We start from the raw sequence: 19916 nt of genomic DNA on the forward strand, positions 1-19916 counted from the left end.
CTTGCACATGGAATCAACAGTATACATGAGGCCATGAACCCCAGGGCCTGCAGTATTCTCCTTGCGGATAGCTGGGCTCTGGTGGCCATTTTTTTGAAGTAGGCTGTCAGAAAGACTTGTTTTTCTGAAGTGAGGAATGCCATCTGAGCTGTTGTGTTCAAGCTTGCTCCCAGGAATACAATCTTTTGACTGGGTACTAGTTTTGATTTCTTTTCATTGACTGTGTACCCCAGGGCAGTGAGGAGGTTTTTCACAAATGTCAGGTGCTACAAAAGCAATTCCTGACTGTCTGCCTGAATCAGGCAGTTCAAGTATGGGTAAATTTGGATATCTCTCTGCCTGCAGAATGCAATGGCTGGAGCCAGGCATTTTGTGAATACTCTGTGTGCAGTGGATAAGTCAAAGGAAAGTGCAGAGAACTGATAATGCACAGATCCGGCCCTGAAACGTAGCTACTTCCTGCATGCTTCTTTTAAGGGGTTTATATCACATGATCGAAAGCTGACAATATCGAAGCTCAAAACTTCGAACTGGCAACCTCGAAAACGGAAAACATCGAAAGTGGGGGAAAAAAAACACTAAACACCCAAAACAACACAAAAAAACGCTCTATGTAGGGGGAAAGCACCCCTGTGCCCCCCCCACCCCCCATACTTACATATACCAACTCCGAGATCTCACTACAGTGCAGTAAAGGGAAATCTTCCCTTCCCGCACTCTATGGCGATCTCTGCTTTACATTTCAATGTTTTCCATTTTCGAGGTTGCAAGTTCGAAGTTTTGAGCTTCCAACTTGTCACCTTTCAATTTTGTGACATACACCCCTTTTAATTCTAGTGTGACTAACCAGGCATCCTTGGCTGGCATAGGTAGAAGCTGTTGCAGGGTAAGCATTTTGAATTTTGGTACCACCAGGAAGGTGTTGAGAATTGAAAGATCCAGGATTGGGCGCCAAGAGCCCTCATTTCTGGGTACCAGGAAAGTCTGGAATAGAATCCGTGACCTATCGGTTCCACTGGAACCGGATGAAAGGCTCTGATGGAGAGCAGGGATAGGGACTTGGTTTTGTGCCTCTGTCCACTGGTTTGTAGGAAGGCTTGGGAACCTTTTTGGGGTTGGCAGTGAGTGAAAATAAAATTTGTACCCCTGGGATACAATATTGAGGACCTATCAGTCTTTGGTGACAGACATCCAGTTTTTTGCATGAAGGGCAAGTTTTCCTTCTAGGGGCACAAGCAACTGGGCAGATGTGGGGAGAGGGGTGGAAAAGTTATTGTGAGTTTTTTTCCGTAAAGAAGTGGCTTACCACTCCCTGCTTTGGGGGTGGGGGCACTCCATTGCTTAGATCTCTGCATACCCTGAGACTCTAGTCTGGGTGGTCTGTTTCCCCTGGGTCTGGTTTGAGATGGCCAGGAGGGGGCTGGAAAGGACCAGTGTTTGGAGGGGCAATGCCTACTGAATCTATGAGGTTGCACTTTATGTTTGCTGACTTGGATGGCAGAGTGCATAAACTCCTGCAATTCTTTATTTTTTGCACAGTCTGTAAAGGCTGCTAATTTTTGTTTAATAAGTTCCATAATATGTTGCTGGTACTTCAGCATGTGAAACTGACAATTCAATGCCCTAATGGCAAGAGTTGCAGAGATATATACTTTCTTACCCCATCTGTCCAAAGCTCTGGAATCCTTGTCCGAAGGCATGGGGATTCTTGGTTCTAGTTACCTTGATACCTTTAGGCTCCTGGGAAATTATCTCTGGGTCAGCAGAAGGATGTTTGAAAAGAAATTTGTGAGTGTCAGGTACTCTGTATTACCTGTCTGGACAGGTACTAAAGTATCAGGAGTAAGGCTGGATTCCATAATGACATCATCAACAACTTCCAGGACTGGGGTTATTGCTAAAGGCCTGTGTTGCTGCAAATCTAGAAATTCTCTGAGTCTCTTTTTGGACTGAGGATAGTCTTGGCATTCCCAGTGGAAATGCTCCTTTAAAGTATGTAAGGTTTCACCAAAAGAAAAATCCTCTTGAGGAGAAGCAGAGGGAATGGATTCCTCTGCATCTGACTCCTCATAAGCAGATAAGGGCATGTCTTCATAATCAGATACCTCAGAGTCATCAGACTCCTGGTCTGTTGTAGCTCCAGGGGACTGGTCTCTTTTCCTCTTAGCAGGGGAAGGCTGACTTCCCTTAATCAACATGATAATGTCTTCTGTCATTCTAAGCATTTGTCGTTGCGGAAAGGGAGTAGGTGCATGTGCTTTGGTCGTCAATTTTCTAGGTGTAGCATGTACTCTTGACCTAAGAAACTAGGTAGTTTTAGATAAAAAGAAGTCAAACATCAATAGTGCGAAGAACTGCCTCTGAAGCCGATGCCTGCTCAGTGGCTCCGGACCCATCCAAGGTAGAGACATCAGCAGGTTCCATAGTCGAAAAAGAGTCTCGCGGCATACCGGACTCCGAACGGGTCTCGGTAGAGGCCTGCAAATCCACTTAAGTGGACATCAGGGGCTGCGAAAGCACCTCACTTAGTACCTGCAAACTGGCAACTAGCTTAAGGGAAGCTTCGTCGGCAGTTTTGGACCTCTGCGGTCTGTCTCTATCTTTATCCTTGTTTTTTCGGAATATCGGTAGTCGGATGGCTTACTGAAGCCATTTCAGAATATGGAGATCGAGAACAAAAGAATTTAGCGACAAAGAGAGCCCGGAGACAAATGGTGCGAGCACTGAACAAGGCGCAAAACCGACAGCGTGGTCCGTCATGGTCTGGGCCTAAACAGGTGACGCAGTAAGAATGAAAATCCCTGTGTGGTATTTGCTTTCCACAGGCAAGACAATTGTTAACTTTTTCTGGCATCAGATAGAGGAAGAAAAAAAGATCCCCAACAGGGTACTTAGCTTTAGAAGACTTCAGGATTATTCAATTCATAAACGAAAATCCGGTAGCAGTCGACCAGCACTTGCGAACTGCTTCTGTATCTTCGGCAAGAAAGACTGATGTAATGGCGTCGGCTGCCTGTTTTTATACCCCTGATGACCTGACGTCAGTCCTGGAGCAACAGCAACTGACGCAGAAATACTAAGTCTCTGGTATTCGAGCCGATTGAGGGCTACCTGCAGGCAGATAACCTTAAGTGTGATGACTGCAACAGTGAAACACGAAGAACATTTGATAGTTAATTAATGAAATCCCTTTGCAGACGTGTGAAATGTGCCAAAACATTTAATAACCTCAGAACGAAAGTAGCTGAGGCATAAATGCACTTCTCAAACCTGTCCATCACTCTGGAATGTTCATTTGCAGGATGGACAGTGGGGCTCTACTGCACTAGCTCCTTTCTCATTACTGCTGTCACAACCATGGCATCAACTGCGACACCTTTCCTCCAGTACTGACGATCAGCAGGTGGGGACAAAATCTTGTCAAGTCATTTTAGAATTCAGCCAGTGGTGTCCACTTCTTTCCTGTCCCGGCAGGAGACTAGATCAATTATCTCATCTGCCAGGGGAGTTACCCAAGATGTAGATGGACCAGTCCCAAAGCCTCCAACAGCACAGACACTTCTGGTGAAGGATTTTCAGCTGACCAAACAAAGATTCAAAAAGATTCAAAGAAATGTTGTTGTCATTTAGGACTACAAAAGTGCAGCCTAAAGAAAATTACAAATGTCAGCTCACAAGAGAAATGAGTGCAAATAACAGATACAGCAGTATCAAGGAATAACATGAGAAAGAAAATAACACGTATGACATGCAAGAGGTAGTTCACATTACATAAACACAACTAATACCCATTATCCAGTGATAAATAATAAATACCCACCACCAAACCCCTACACTGTTAAGATAGAGAATAAACAGACTAGTGAGTAGCAGCCATTTAGTTACCATATTGTACTTGTTAACCTTAGTCTTGACTCAGTATACCATCATACTGCATAACAGTAATGCTGGAGGTAATTGCTCAGAGCAGCAGAGTAAACGAAAAAAGACACTACAATGTATCAGGTATTATGGTTGATGTCCACATTAATTAGTCTCACAGCTGTAGGACACAAACTGTTCCTGAATCTGGTAGTCCTACAGCTGAAGCTATGGTACCTCCTTCCAGATGCAAGTTGTGAGCCGAACGGGATGAATAAGCAAGTATTTTATATGTTCTCATTCTTGCTGTTGTAAAGAAAAGCTCCTGAATAGAAGGGAGGTCTGTGCCCAAGATTTTCTCAGCCACTCTCACCACCCTTTGTAGTTTCTTCTTCTCAGCAATTGTGCACTTGCAGAACCATGCTATGAAGTTGCTAGTCAGGATACTCTTGATAACTCCCTTGTAAAAAGTGGTAAGAGCAGATAGTGGGAGCCTGGCCTTTTTGAACTTTTTCAGGGGGTGAAGCCTCTGTTGAGCCTTCTTCACTATATGGTTGGTATTAGCATCCCATGAAAAGTCATCAGAGATGTGAAAGCCCAGGAACTTGGTTGATTCAACTTTCTCTACTACCTCCCCTCTGGCTAAGAATTTCCATGATGTCCCTGAAGCAAACATTGTCAGGTGAAGATCTGGGGGATGCTTCAACTTCCGCAAAGTCCGTGTCTTCCCTGAGCGACCACATGGGGGAGTCTATGTGTCTCCGTTTACACGTCCTTTTCCGGGAGACCACTTTAGAGGTGTGATCTGGGGAGGTACTTAAAGAGGAGGGACACCCAGGAGGGGAACATGACTGGAGGCCTTCTGGAACTAGCTGACCTGACTGGAAAGAAACAATGGGTTCTGAGCTCACGACAGCTGGAGGACGAGGGATGGGAGCCAAGATATGAGGACATATCCCGGTTGTGGAAAACACCACTTCCACAACCAAGAAAGCAGACGGACATGGGGAAACCACTGCCTCCCCCCTCTGAGCCGAAGCAGTTGAGGAAGGAAGAAGCTGATATCCCTCGATCCATACTTCCCAGACAGAATTGGGCCTGAGCTGTCTAGGGTCTTGGATCCTAAGGGAAGGGATACCTCTGAGCTAAATGGAGCACAGCCCTGTCCCTTGCATCCGGCACAGACCTCTAGGATCCAAGATCTGCTCTGACTCAAAGACAAAGGAGTAGATCTGGTCAGAGCAACTGTCAGATCCAAGACAGGATGTGACTTTGGATCCGACAGCGTACCTCTCTGGGATCCCGGATCCCTGGACTCCAAAGCCGAGGGTCACAACAGAGAAGGAGAAAGCCTTTTCTTGGTAGAAAGGATCACTGGTCTGACAGGGGATGGAGCTGGAATTATCCTCAACTGAATTTGAGCTCGAAGAAACTTCTGCATCAGTTTGTCCATGTCAATTTCAGAAAAACTCCTGGAAGGTCTGGAAGAAGTGGTAGATGGCAGTCTGGACAACTTAGGAGTATGAAAAATCCTTTCTGGTAGAGTCAGGGTGACTGTCTGGATGGTAGGATCAGTAACACAAGGCTTAGCTTCCAGATCCAAAGCTATCACAATGGAAGAAGTGGCTGATGGACCCGAAGCCTTCAGATCCAAGGCGGGTCAAGTAGGAGTCTGATCTGAGGACCCAGGATTCAAACTCTTGGTTTTCTTAGTAGAAGGGTTTAACAGGGAGGATGGAGACTTCAAATGCCTCTTTTCTGTATAACAGGTAGTCAGGGTAGGTAGGAGTTGAGCCGTCACAGGTAGAATTCCTCTCAGAATCAAGTTATTTCTCCGATCCGAGAGGGCTCTAGGATTAAAATTCGCACAGACCTGGCAATCTTTCTCAAAATGTGCAGCACTTAAACAATAAACACACTTCTAGTGGGCATCTGTATTGGGGATCTTATGCCCACAAGAAGTGCATTTCTTGAATCCGGTAGGCTTGTTGGATTTTTCTGCCAAGCCTGAAAACAGGAAGAACACCTTAACTCCAAAAATAGTCAAGCCAAGCCATTAGGGAGCTTATCACACACACACAAGCACACACAAGCACATGACCATGTCCCTGATGCCAGCGAAAACTTACAAATCTTAAGCACTACAAAGTGAAAAAGATTCACACCACAAAAGTTTAACTATTTTAACCATCTTAACTATCGTAACTATTTTAACTACTTAGTGCTATATGAAAACACTGTAAAACACTACAAATTTCTAAACATATAAACCTAACAGACTCTAAACTAGTGAACTAACACGGGAGGAGCACAATAAATACATTCTGAGTTTACAACAAGCAGAAAAAAGCTGAAAGGATATCAGACTATCAAAAGGCTGGATCATTTGTTTGGCTTTGAACATGGCAAACAAAATCTGAGGGCTTAGTGGGAGGGGATTATGGGTAAAGGGAGGAGCTAGAGGCTTGGATCCAAAGTCTAAGAGAGGGCAGCCGAGTAGGATCCCAGGATTGGATCCTAGATCCACTGGTAGGGAAGAATGAAAGAGAAAAAGAAGTTATGTACCTACCATAACGTTCCATGTTAGTTGTCTTCATCTCGCCTTCTTTCTTGCTTGTTGGGATCGGAGCCAACACTCGGCTCCGACTCGGCCATCTTCTAGCTGTTTACTGGCTCGAGGCTACCCCTTATCCCATGATGCCTAGCGCTAGCTACCCAGATCTCGTTTGTAATAGCTAACCCCAGACATAGCAAGAATAATCTGACCAAACTAACAGGTTGGGCATATCTGTTATACTGTCTACGTCAGTAGAGGAAACAAACCAGAAAATACTCAGCCGGTGAAACTTAAACTCCTCTCGGTCCAAAAGGACAGGGGGATGGAGGGTGAGACGCAAGAAAGAAGGCAAGATGAAGACAACTAACATGGAACGTTATGGTAGGTACATAACTTCTTTATGTTAAGTTGTCTATCTCAAATTCGTTTCTTGCTTGTTGGGACAGCGTCCCTAGCACCTATGATCCTGGGTGGCTCATTGGAATAGACTCTTCAGAACAGTGGAATCAAAGTTAGCTCTATTCCTGGAGGCCATGTCTAACTTGTAATGAGAAATAAAGGTATGAGGATTTGCCCATGTGGCTGCGGAACAAATAGAGTCCATGGGCAATCTACACTGGAAGGCTACAGAAGTGGCCAAAGCCCTAGTAGAATGGCCTTTCGGTTTGGCAGACAATTCTTTGTTTCTTAGTTGATAAATTAAGGTGATAATGTAAGACAACCACCTGGACAGGGTCACTTTGGAAACTGGGAGACCTTGTTTGCCCCTAGCATAAGAAAGGAAGAGTTGGTCCGACTTCCTTATATCCTTTGTTCTATCCAGGTAAAAATGCAGTTGTCTATGAACATCCAAAAGGTGTAACTTGTATTCTGCCTTGCTGGTGTAGTTAGGGAAGAATACTGGAAGGTCTATGGATTGGTTTAGATTATTTTCTGAGCACACTTTAGGAAGGATGGATTAGTTATCAGTGCTACCCTAATCCTTGTGAAAGACTAAGTACGGAGAACGAACGCTTATTGCTTGAAGTTCCGATACACGTCTGGCTGAGGTAATATCTACCAGAAATAGAGTTTTCCAAGATAGAAACTTAAGGGAGCAGGAAGCTGCCGGTTCAAAAGGGGGCATAATCAAGGAGGTTAGTGCCAAATGAAGGTCCCAAGAAGGAGGGGGATCTCTTACTGGGAGCCTAAGGAGAGTAGTCCCTCTAAGAAAGGCTTTACACAACTTATGAGACATGACATTTAGATTAGAAAAGCCAACATGATAGTTAGATATGGCCGCTAGTTGAACCCTGATTGTGGCAGAAGCGGACCCAGAGTGAAAAAGCTCAGTTAGGAATTCCAAGATCTTGTGAACTGGGGCTGAAAAGGGATCTATGTTCCTAGCCTCTGCCCAATAAGAGAAACGTTTCCATTTGCTAGCATACGTCTTCCTAGTAGCCGATTTGTGAGAGGATACAATAATTTCACGCACAGCCGGGGAAATGCTGGGAAGCCTGGCTAGGGTTGGAATTGGATCAACCAAGCTGTGAGCTGGAGTGTCTGAAGGGATCGATGAAGCCCTCCTGATTGATGAATCAGCAGGTCTGGAATAGCATCCAGGGTCCAGGGCTGCTCGAGGAGCTAACGGTGCAGGAATGGAAACCAAATCTGTCGAGGCCAGTAAAGAGCAATGAGGATCATTTTGCAACCCAACAATATTGCTTTCTGTATGAGTTTGGGTATAAGAGGAAAAGGCGGGAAGGCATAAAGAAGTCCCTGAGGCCAATCGTGGACTACAGCATCTCTGGGAGGATGACCGGGAAGCAGTAGAAGGGAGAAATAGTTGCTGCATTTGGTGCTGAAGGGGGTTCCAAACAGATCGCAGCAAGGCTGTCCCCATTTGTGGAAGATGAAATTCGCAACTATCTGATTCAGAGACCACTCGTGAGGCATGAGAATAGCTCTGCTGAGCCTGTCCACTATGATGTTGGACTTCCCAGGGATGTGCGTTGTAATCAGAAATTGTTGGGAGAAAATCGCTCATTCCCAGAGTCTGAGTGCTTCTCGACATAGGGGGTATGACCTGGTTCCGCCCTACTTGTTGCTGTACCACACTACTGACATGTTGTCAGTCCGAACTGCAATGGTCCCAGGAGGGAGGGAGTCCTGAAGTGCTTGCAACACTAGTAGCACGGCTCTCATCTCCAAGACATTTATATGCAGATGGTACTCATGAGGTTGCCGTATGCCTTGGACTATCCTGCCCTGATAATGCCCCCCCCTCCCCATCAGTGAGGCGTCCGTGGTCACTGTGGCAACTGGAGGGGGTTGGATGAATGGTCTGCCCTGAGACACTAGTGGGGAGACCATCCACCAGGAAAGGTGTCTTTTGCAGGTTTCTGTAATCATGATCATGTGAGACATGGGGAGTTGTTGAAAGGACCACTGTGTGAAGAGGAGCCACTGAAGGATTCTCATGTGAAAGCAGGCTAGAGGTATCAGAAGAATTGCTGCCGCCATAGAACCCAGAGTTTGAAGGACCAACCGGACTTGTACCTTTTTGCATTGCATGAGGATATGAACTTGCTACCGAATCGTGGCCACCCTGTCCGGCGGTAGTCTTGCAGACATACTTTTTGTATCTAGATCTGCTCCTATATAGGTAATAGATTGACAGGGCAACAAGGCAGATTTTTCGAAATTTATGGTAATGCCTAACTGGGCACAGATTGCGATTGTATAGTCCCTGGCTTGAAGAAGTTGATACCTGGTAGTAGCAGTAAGGAGCAAGTCATCTAGATAAGGAAACACCTGGAATCCTTGACATCTCAGTTGAGCCGTGACCACTGCCATACATTTGGTGAACACCCTGGGGGCTGTGGTGAGACCAAAGGCAGAGCTCTGAACTGATAATGACTGGCTCCCAGCCGGAAGCGAAGGAATCTCCTGGAGTGCTTGTCCATCTTGATGTGATAGTATGCATCCTGGAGACCTATTGAGCACATCCAATTGTCCTGACCCAAAAAGGGTAGAATGGACTGAAGTGTGACCATCCGAAACCTTGTTCTCTGAACAGACTTGTTAAGTCTGCTGAGATCCAAAATTGGTCTCCAGTCCCCTGTCTTTTTTGGTACCAAAAAGAACCTTGAGTAAGTTCCAGATCTGAGTTGGTCTGCCGGGACTTCCTGGATGACTCTTTTTCTAGCAGTCTTGAAATTTCTATGACTGCTTGGGCCCTCAGACTGGGTGGAACATCTGGGGGGGGATTTGCTTGACGATAAGGGAGATTGGAAGAAGGGGATTACATAGCCTCCGGATATGATTGAGTGTACCCATTTGTCTCGCGTAATGTCTTGTCAGGCTTTTGGGTACAGTGAAAGTCTTCCCCTGACTGCCTCCAGAGGCGGGCAGTTGGGCAACCCTTCAGGGATGCTGGAAGGGCTTGTCAGACAAAGATTCTCTGCTGCCCTGGTTCTGCGGACCCCCTCTGCCTCAAGGGCGGCGTCTGTTGTTGTTATTTCCTCCTCTGCCTCTGGAGGAAAAGTCACTACGTGTATCAGGCGAGGCTCCCTGGGATTTCCGAAACCACATTTTTCCACTCTTCTGACCTTTGGGATATGGTCTAGAAGGAGTGGAAAAACGGACTCCCACGGCAGAGAGAGTCTTGCCTTCCTGTTCACACATAGTGAGAGTGTCCTTCACCTGTGGTCCAAAGAGAAATAAACCGTCAAAGGGGGTGTTGGTGAATGATGCTCTAAAGGGCTCCACAAAATTACACAGCTGCATCCATGCATGTCTCCTAAGGGCCACGCCTGTGCCTGCTGCTCTACACGCACCATCGGCTGCATAGGAAATACGCCTCCTGGAGGAGTTAACCACTGAATTAAGGGTCGCCAACTGAGAAGCCACTTTAGCTTGAACCCCTTCAGCTGATGGATCCTGGAGGGTATCTCCAAGCTCTTTTAGGAGATCCCTCTGAAGCCTGGTAAAATGGCATAAGTAATTCAGTGACCTCATGGAAAAGGTCGGTGAAGCAAACATTCACTTCCCATATCTGTCCATAGTCCTAGACTCCTTGTAAGGAGGATGGACAGAGGAAGAAGTTTCCGCTAATTCCTTTTTAGTGGCCGCTGCTACTACCATGGCATCCACGGGAACACCCTTAGTAAGGAACTGTTTATCAGGGTGTGCAGTGATAAACTTGCCGGGCCTCCTCGGGGTTGGTTGCACTGTATCCGGGGCTGACCAAGCCCTTCGAGCCACCACAGAAATTAGTGGATCAAAGGGCGGAGACACCCAGGAGGTGGAAGGGCGGGAACCAAACGCATCCAGGAATACGGATTCATCCTCAGTAGGGGCTAGGGCAGTCCAGTTCCCCCCTCTGCCTAATCATTTCTAGGATGTCCGAAAAGGAAACATCTTCAGAGGGGGATCTCGGGGACCCTTCCGATTCATCCAAATCCGTATCTGAAGTGACAGACTCAGGGGAGTCAATGTGCTTCCTCTTGCACTTACTCTTCCGAGGGGCCTCCACTGAATGATCAGGGGAGGCTTCGGAAGAAGAGGAAACACTCAATGGGGTGCTCTGGAGCATCAGTTCACCACGCTTGGGGTCTGGAGGAGGGACAGAGGTTGACGCAGGCACTATAGGGGACGGAGTTAGTGGGGCCGAAAGTGGTGCTGACTCAGGGGCCAGTACACTCCTCATGACATCGAAGGCATCCCTGCCATGACACAAAGAAGGCTCCGGCTCCAAGGAAACCGGAATACTACTCCACACCGAGGGGGACAGCTCCGAGGCTGATGTAGGAGCCAAAGCTCCAAGAGGGAGAACGGGGTCGGACAAGGGTCCGATGCCACTCACCCCCTCGGAGCCAACGAGGGAGTCTCGGTGCCCAGATCCCTCGACAGAAGGCACCATAGAGGGGATCAGAGTCAATGACGGAACCGAAGGGGAAATAGTTATCGGTGCAGACGGATCCACGATTCGAACCCCAACAAACTCTGGCTCCGAGCTCAGGGGAGTCAGAGGAGGAACATCGATGGAAGCGGGCGGAGCCGACACCTGCTGAGGAGGGCTGGATAACATTTTGGCCAGTGCCTGCGACTTCAACAACCTACTGACCACTCTCTCCACGTCGTGGTCCGAGAGTCTAGAGGACCGAGAGGAGTGGGAGGATCTGTGACTGAGGTCTCTCTGCAACAGGGGAGACAGAGGGCCGAATGTATCGACTCTGGAGACGGGGACCTCGGTCTCTTGTGGGTCCGAGATGGCTCTGAAGATGCTGGTGGAGCCAACTGGGAAGCAGCCTCCTCGGTTCCAGCCGGAACTGAGGTAGTCGATAATGTTTGGGCCAATGACGGCTCCAAGCTGGGAGCCGACGATTTGGTCGGTTTAGGAGATTTCACTGGCTGAGCCTTGGCCGGTGAATCCTGGGGCTTAAGGAGACCCCTTAATATCAGCTTATTTTTGAGCTCCTGCAGAACCCTTGGGCTGAATGCGTGGCATACAGAACAAGAGTCCTGCAGGTGCACTGCACCTAAGCAATAGACGCAAGAAGTGTGCCCATCTGTCCGAGACATTTTCTGTCAGCATGAGTCACACTTCTTGAATCCAGACACTTTGGATTCTTTAGACATATCTAGTCCTACACAGAAGTCTTTGGCCAAAGGCCCAACAACAAAAAACTACAAACACTAATCTACCAAAAACACAATGACTACAATCAAGTTGTTTTTTTTTTTTTTTTTTTTTTTTTAATAGGAAGCCTCTAACTTAAATTGCTACCAATGAAGTAAAAGAGAAGACTAAGACTAAGTATAAAACACTACACTAAGTAGAGATAGGAAAGGGGAAGGGGGGAGGGGAAGAACTCTCTAACTTAAACGAGTTCTAAGAGAAAAATAGAATAACACTAAAACTACAACAAGCTAATTAAAGATAATGTCGAAAGACTAAACTATCAAAAAATAACCCGTAAATCGCTAGAAAAAGTATTAAACTAACTTACAAGAGCCTGAGCCAGTAAGAACGAACCTCGCAGCTGAAGCGGCAAACGAGATAGTGCAGTTGTGTACACCTACCATAAATGCAGATGTTCGAGTGCCTTCACTGTTGCAGTCATGAATGTAGGGTAGAATCCCAAAGTTGAAAGAAAGGGAGGTGGTCAAAAAGAGGAAGGGGCGGCTAAAAGGCCCTGCAAGACTGCAGAGGCAAAGCCTGCCCTAGACTTAGAGTAGAGAAGTAGATTGTAGTGCTTAGAAAAAGTATGCACCGAACTCCAAGTTGCAGCTTCCAAAATGTCTTTGGTAGGAACTCCCCTGAGGAAGGCCGCAGAAGTGGCAGCAGCTCTGGTGGAATGAGTCTGTATACTCCCTTGGATTTGCTTTCCATGGTGAGAATAACAAAATCTGATTCCATGAGCAATCCATTTAGAAATGGTCTGTTTTTAAATGGCTTTACCTTGGGAACTTGAAGCATAAAAAACAAACAATTGTTCTGATTTTCTGATGTCCTTGGTTCTGTTCAGGTAAAAACGTAGTTGTCTGTGTACATCCAAGGAATGTAAGATCCTTTCCCCTTTATTTTGAGGAGTGGGGACAAAGGTTGGCAAGTGGATAGTTTGATTTAAAGCCACTTTGGAAACCACCTTAGGCATGAAGGTAGGATTTGTCCTCAAAGATACCCTGTCTTGATGAAAAATAATATAAAGTTCCACAGCCATAAGAGCTTGTAACTCTGAAACTCTCCTGGCAGAGGTTAGGGATAACAGGATAGCTCTCTTCCAAGATAAAAACTTGATGTCAGAAGAGGCAACAGGCTCAAACGGAGGCAAGGTTAGTTTTTCCAAAACATAGTTGAGATCCCAACCTGTTCAGTGGCATGCAATAAGTCATGTAATTCCTTATCATCTGCACAGGCAGAAATGGAAGTAAGCTTTTGTTTTAAGACAGACAAGAGAAATTGCTGGTATTTAAGCATATGAAACTGACAGTTTAAAGCCCTAATGGACAAAGTAGCAGAAGTGTACACCTTTTTGCCCCATCTTTCTAAGGATCGAGAATCCTTTTCAGTAGGAATGGGATTTTTGGCAGAACTGGCCTTAACTCCCTTAGGACCCTGAGAAATGGTTTCAGGGTCAGCAGGGTTCTTGTATAAAAACTGATGGGAATCAGGAACCCTGTAATATCTATCAAGCTTAACAGGAGCAGGAGGAAAGAGTCAGGGGTTAAGTTAGCCTCCGAAAAGGCATCATCCACAATATCCAAAACAGGAGGAATAGCCAGGGGTCTATGTTGGGGAAGAAGAAGAAAATCCCTCAGTCTTTTCTTGGATTCCGAATACTCCTGTCCTTCCCAGTGGAAATGTTCCCTCATTTCATGCAAAGTTTCCCCAAAAGAGAAATCCTCAGGGGGAGAAGCTGAAGGAATGGATTCTTCAGAATCAGAATCCTCATAAGGAGGGAAAGAATATTCCTGATCAGAAGAAGAAACTGAGGAAACAGAAGCCTGATCAGAGGAATCATAAGAAACATCCTGCCTTGGCTTTTTGTCTGGAGGGGGATGTGAACCCCTAATCATAGTAAGTAAATCCTCCACCATCTTGAATAACTGTTTTTGTGACTTGGAAGCCGGTTCAGAAGAGGCCTGTGTTGAAGTCTTTGATTTAGAAGGAGTCTTTGCCTTTGTCTTTGGCTTTGCCTTTACTAGTAGCTGAGTAGGCCTGAAAACCCCTTCGGAAGCCGGTACCTGCACAGCGGCTCCGGACTCATCCGAAGGAGCATTGTCCGAAGGTCCTGCAACAGAAATATTTAAAGGCCTGGTTGGCTCCTCATGAGAGTCCGTTTCGGCCGTCGGTTCTGAAATGGCCAACGACAGGGGCTGCAAAAGCGCCTCACTGACGACAGCCGAACCTGAAGCTGGCTCCGCTTGTGCGCTATCATCAGATATGGACCTCGGAGGCCTGTCTTTATCCTTGCAACGTTTGTGAACTCCGGTAGCCGGGACCGTATCCGATGACATTTTGTAGTTAAAGCGCCTACCGAAGTAATGAAAAGCAAAATCGTACCTTAGCTTAATTGTACGTTGATTGAATCTAGCACAAAACCGACAACTAGCTACGTCGTGGTCAGGGCCTAAGCAAGGCATACAGTAAGAATGAAAATCCTTATGAGGTATTTGCTTCCCACATGAAATACAATTATTAACTTTTTCTGACATCAGAGTGGAGCAAGAAAAAAGTTTCCCCAACGGGGTACTTAGCTTTGAGTGGAGAAGAAAGTCTTCGGACCGAAGTATATAGAAAAATTCGTCAGGATTCAGCCGACCGGCACTTGCGAACTGCTATCACCACACGGCAAGAAAGACTGGAGAAGATGGTGTCGGCTGTCAGCTTTATACTCCTGGCGCTCTGACGTCAAGGAGCATGGTTGAACAGCCGACGCCGGACCCAGACTTTGGGATTCTGGCCGACCGAGGGCTGCCTGCCGGCAGGGGAGAACCCTACAGTCATGACTGCAACAGTGAAACACGATGAACATCTGGGTAGCTAGCTCTAGGCATCATGGGATAAGGGGTAGCCTCAAGCCAGTAAACAGCTCTCGAGCTATAGAAGATGGCCGAGTCGGAGCAGAGGGTCGGCTCCGATCCCAACAAACAAGAAACGAAGACGAGATAGATATCTTAACATCAACAGATACTAAAACAAATACAATTTCTCCACAGAAAAAAAAAATTCAGTTGCTTTCTCCACTTTTAAATGTTTAAAACTTCATTAAAGTCTTGAGACAATCCATTAAAACACAAAACTCCTAAGCTTTAAAATAACTATCCTGAAAAGGAAAGCAATACATCAACAATATTACGAAAAAAAGAAGTTATGTACTCACCATAACGTTCCATCTGAGTAGTTCTTCAACCTGTGGGTACCAGATCCGAGCCGGCAAATTCACTAGTATTTGCTCCGAGCTCCAAGCTCCTCCCTTTACCCATAATACACCTCCACTACCTTCCAATCCCCAGATCGAGTTTGCTGCCATTTACACTGAGAACCCGACCTGAAAGAATTAGAAGTTATGTACCTACCATAACGTTCCATGTTAGTTGTCTTCTCTCGCCTTCTTTCTTGCTGGATGGGTTCGGAGCCGATCCTCGGCTCCGACTGCACTGCTTTAGCTTGAGAACTCCTTTTACCAGCTCGAGGCAACCCTATATCCCATGATGCAAGGCGGAACTACCTCAGATCTCGTTTGGTAGCTAACCTACCCTGCTAAGGACTAACCTAACATATTTAGGAAACCCAAGTTCATAATAAAGAGTCCTCTAATGAAGGCTCAGGAGGAAACAACCTGATAGGAACTCTTCAAGATCTGTCCAGGCCAGGGGGAAGGAGGGAGGGACGCAAGAAAGAAGGCGAGAGAAGACAACTAACATGGAATGTTATGGTAGGTACATAACTTCTAAATGTTAAGTTGTCAATCTCGCCTTCATTCTTGCTGGATGGGACCGTGTCCCTAGCACCTGTATCCCGGGTGGCTCAATGGAACAGACTCTTGAGAACTGTGGAACCAAAACTGGCCCTGTCTCTGGAGGCCAAGTCTAACTTGTAATGAGAGACAAAGGTATGAGGAGTGGCCCAAGTAGCTGCTGCACAAATGGTATCAATGGGTAGTCTATCCTGAAAGGCTGCAGAAGTGGATAGACTCCTGGTTGAGTGTGCTTTGGGTTTAGAAGGTAGTTGCTTGCCTCTGAGAGAGTACACATAAGAAATGGTGGAAGACAACCATCTGGATAAGGTCACTTTAGACACTGGGAGACCTTTCCTGTTTTCTGCATAGGAGACAAATAATTGGTCCGATTTCCTGAATTGTTTCGTTCTATGCAAATAGTACCTGAGCTGACGATGGACATCCAAAAAATGAAGCTTTTGTTCAGCTCTGTCAGAATAGTTTGGGAAAAAAACTGGTAGATCTATGGATTGATTAATATTGGTTTGAGACACAACTTTGGGGAGAAAGGACGGGTTCGTTCTTAAGGATACCCTGTCCTTATGAAAAACCAAGTAAGGGGAACGGATGCAGAGAGCTTGAATCTCGGAAACCCTTCTTGCTGAAGTGACAGACAGTAAAAATATAGTTTTCCAGGTCAATAATTTCAAAGAACATGAAGCAGACGGTTTGAAGGGAGGTAACATCAAGGATGCCAACATTAAATTTAGATCCCATTGCGGAGGAGGATGCTTTATCGGCGGCTTTAGGAGAAAAACTCCTCTTAGAAAGGCCTTGCATAATCTATGAGACATAATGTTATTATCATGCAAGCCAACATGATACTTGGAAATAGCAGCCAGTTGAACTTTTACTGTAGATGACGAAGATCCTGACTGAAAAACCTCAGCCAGGAAATCTAAAACAGAATGCACAGGAGCAGTAAAGGGATCAATATTCCTGGAATTTGCCTAAATAGAAAAACGTCGCCACTTGCTAGCATAAACAGTTCTGGTGGACGACTTTAAAGAAGACACTAAGATGTCTCTGACTGAATCAGAGATCATCGGAAGCCTGGCTAGGGAAGGAAGTGGAGCAACCAAGCAGTGAGGTTGAGAGAATGAATGGCCCGGTGCTGTTGACCCGACTGGTGGATCAAGAGATCCGGAACTGGGTCCAGATGCCAGGGCTGCACCAGGAGGTGACGATGCAGAGACGGAAACCAAATTTGTCGAGGCCAGTAAGGGGCAATGAGAATCAACTTGGCCCTCAAAACGGTGGCTTTCTGAATGACTTGTGGAATCAAGGGAAAGGGAGGAAAAGCGTACAGAAGTCCCCGGGGCCAATCCTGGGTTAGAGAGTCTCTCAGGTGTTGGCCTGGTAGGGGAAAGAGGGTGAAAAAATCGGGGCACTTGTTGTTTTGGGGTGTAGCAAAAAGATCGCAACAAGGTGTGCCCCACTTCAGAAAAGTCTGGTCCACTACAGATTGATTGAGAGACCACTCGTGAGGCATGAGAATGGATCTGCTCAGCCTGTCCGCCAAGAGGTTGGACCTGCCGGGGATGTGCGTTGCTATCAGAAACCGATGAGAGGAGATTGCCCATTGCCAAAGTCTGAGAGCTTCTCGACAACGGATAGGACCTGGTCCCGCCCTGCTTGTTGATGTACCAGACCACGGACATGTTGTCCGTTTGTACTGCAATAGTCCCCGTGGGAAGAAAGTCGTTGAGGGCTTGCAACGTTAAAAGCACCGCTCTCATCTCCAGGACATTTATGTGCAGATGGTATTCTATGGGTTGCCACGTCCCGTGGACCATCCTGCACTGATAATGCCCCCCCACCCGATCAGAGAGGCATCCGTAGTAACTGTGGCAACTGGAGGAGGGGGGAACAAAAGGTCGTCCCTGATGAAGAAGAAGGGAAGATATCCACCAATTCAGATGAGTCCTGCACGATTGTGTGACTAAGATTTCGTGCCTCATCGGAAGACTGTGGAACGACCACTGAGTGAATAACATCCACTGCAGAAGACGCATGTGGAAGCGAGCTAGTGGTAGAAGAACAATGGCCGCAGCCATAAGACCTAGAACCTTTAGTATCAGCCTGGCTTTGACTTTGCTGCTCTGCAATAAAATCCGAACGTATTTTTGGATGTCCAGAATTCTTTGATCTGTTAGTCTGGCTAACATTTTGACAGTGTTTAATTCTGCGCCTATAAAGGTGATAGATTGGCAAGGCCGCAGAGAAGATTTTTCGAAATTCACTGAAATTCCCAAACTCCTGCATAGCTGCAGAGTGTAGTCTCTGGTCTGAAGAAGCTGACACCTGGTGGTGGCGGAGAGGAGCCAGTCATCTAAATAAGGAAACACCTGGAATCCTTGACGTCTCAGATGAGCTGTGACCACTGCCATACATTTGGTAAACACTCTGGGGGCTGAAGTGAGGCCAAAGGGCAGGGCTCTGAATTGGTAATGACTGGTCCCTAGCCGAAGCGGAGAAACCTTCTGGCGCCTGTGAATCTTTATGTGATAGTACGCGTCCTGAAGGTCTATAGAGCACATCCAGTTGTCCTTGCCCAGAAAGGGCAGAATGGACTGAAGCGTGACCATCCGGAATCTTGCCTTCTTGACAAATCTGTTTAGACTGCTCAGGTCTAATATTGGTCTCCAATCTCCCGTCCTTTTGGGGACCAAAAGAATCTCGAGTAGGCCGGATCCTAACTGGTCTGCCGGAACATTCTGGACGGCTCTTTTTTCTAGGAGCTTTGTAACCTCCTGTTCTGCCAAATCCCTTTGACCGGGTGAGATGTCTGGAAGGGATTGTTGAGGTCTGGGATACCTTCGAAGGGGATTTTGTAACCCTCGGATATGATCGACTGTACCCACATATCTTGTGAAAGGGAATGCCAGGCTACTGGGTACAGCAAATCCTTCCCCGACTGCCTCCAAGGGTGGACAGTCGGGCAACACCTCAGGGGTGCTGAAAGGGCTTCTCAGGAAGAGACTCCCTGTTGCCCTGGTTCTGAGGACCCCCCCTGCCTCTAGGGCGGCGTCTATTATTGTTACCCCCTCTGCCTCTGGGGGTAAACTGACCACGTGTGTCCGGTGTAGCTCCTTGGGCTTTGCGGAACCACATCTTCCCTCCCTTCTGACCCTTGGGATATGGTCTAGAAGGGGTGGAAAAATGGACTCCAACGGCAGAAAGAGTTTTACCGTCCTGCTCACACCTGGTTCAAGGTATCCTTCACCTGAGGTCCGAACAAAGCCGAACCATCAAAGGGGGCATTGGTGAATGACGCCTTAAAGGGGTCCGCAAAATTACAAAGCCGCATCCAGGCTTGGCGTCTAAGAGCCACTCCTGTGCCTGCGGCCCTGCTCGCTCCATCGGCCGCATAGGATATGAGCCGCATGGAGGAGTTGGATAAGGAATTCAGGATTGCTAGCTGTGAGGCAATCTTTTCTTGAGCCCCAGCAGCAGAAGGATCCTGGACCACTTCACCTAGTTCCTTGAGAATATCTCTTTGAAGCCTGGTGAAGTGACAAAGGTAGTTCAGCGAACGCATAGCAAAGGTCGCTGAAGAAAACATCTGCTTTCCATACCTGTCCATGGTCCTAGAATCCTTGTTAGGAGGAGGACAGGTACTGAAGGATCCGCAAGTTCCTTCTTAGTGGCGGCCGCCACCACCATAGCATCCACAGAGACGCCCTTGGAAAGAAACTGTTTGTCTACGGGGGCCGTAATAAACTTGGATGGTCTCCTGGGGACAGGCTCCACAGAATCTGGAGCTGCCCACGCCTTTCGAGCCACTACCTGCATAAGTGGGTCGAAAGGCGGAGACACCCAGGAGGTGGAGGGTCGGGATCCAAAGGCCTCCAGGTATACCGACGCATCCTCGGAGGGATCAATGGATGGCCAATTCCCCCTCTGTTTGAGGAGCTCAAGGATGTCTGAAAAGGAGACATCCTCAGAGGGGGATCGTGGGGAACCCTCCGACTCATCTAAGTCGGTATCAGATGTAGTAGACTCAGGGG

General features: G+C 46.9%; 1 protein-coding gene across 1 annotated transcript in view; it reads right to left on the reverse strand.

Moving 5' to 3' along the window:
* WDR31 (WD repeat domain 31) overlaps positions 1–19916 on the reverse strand; it is an 898065-nt gene that overhangs the window by 382696 nt on the left and 495453 nt on the right. The window lies entirely within an intron of this gene.

The sequence above is a fragment of the Protopterus annectens genome, chromosome 16.part0, assembly GCF_019279795.1.
Source record: "Protopterus annectens isolate FY-2018-M chromosome 16.part0, PAN1.0, whole genome shotgun sequence".
NCBI lineage: Eukaryota > Metazoa > Chordata > Ceratodontiformes > Protopteridae > Protopterus > Protopterus annectens.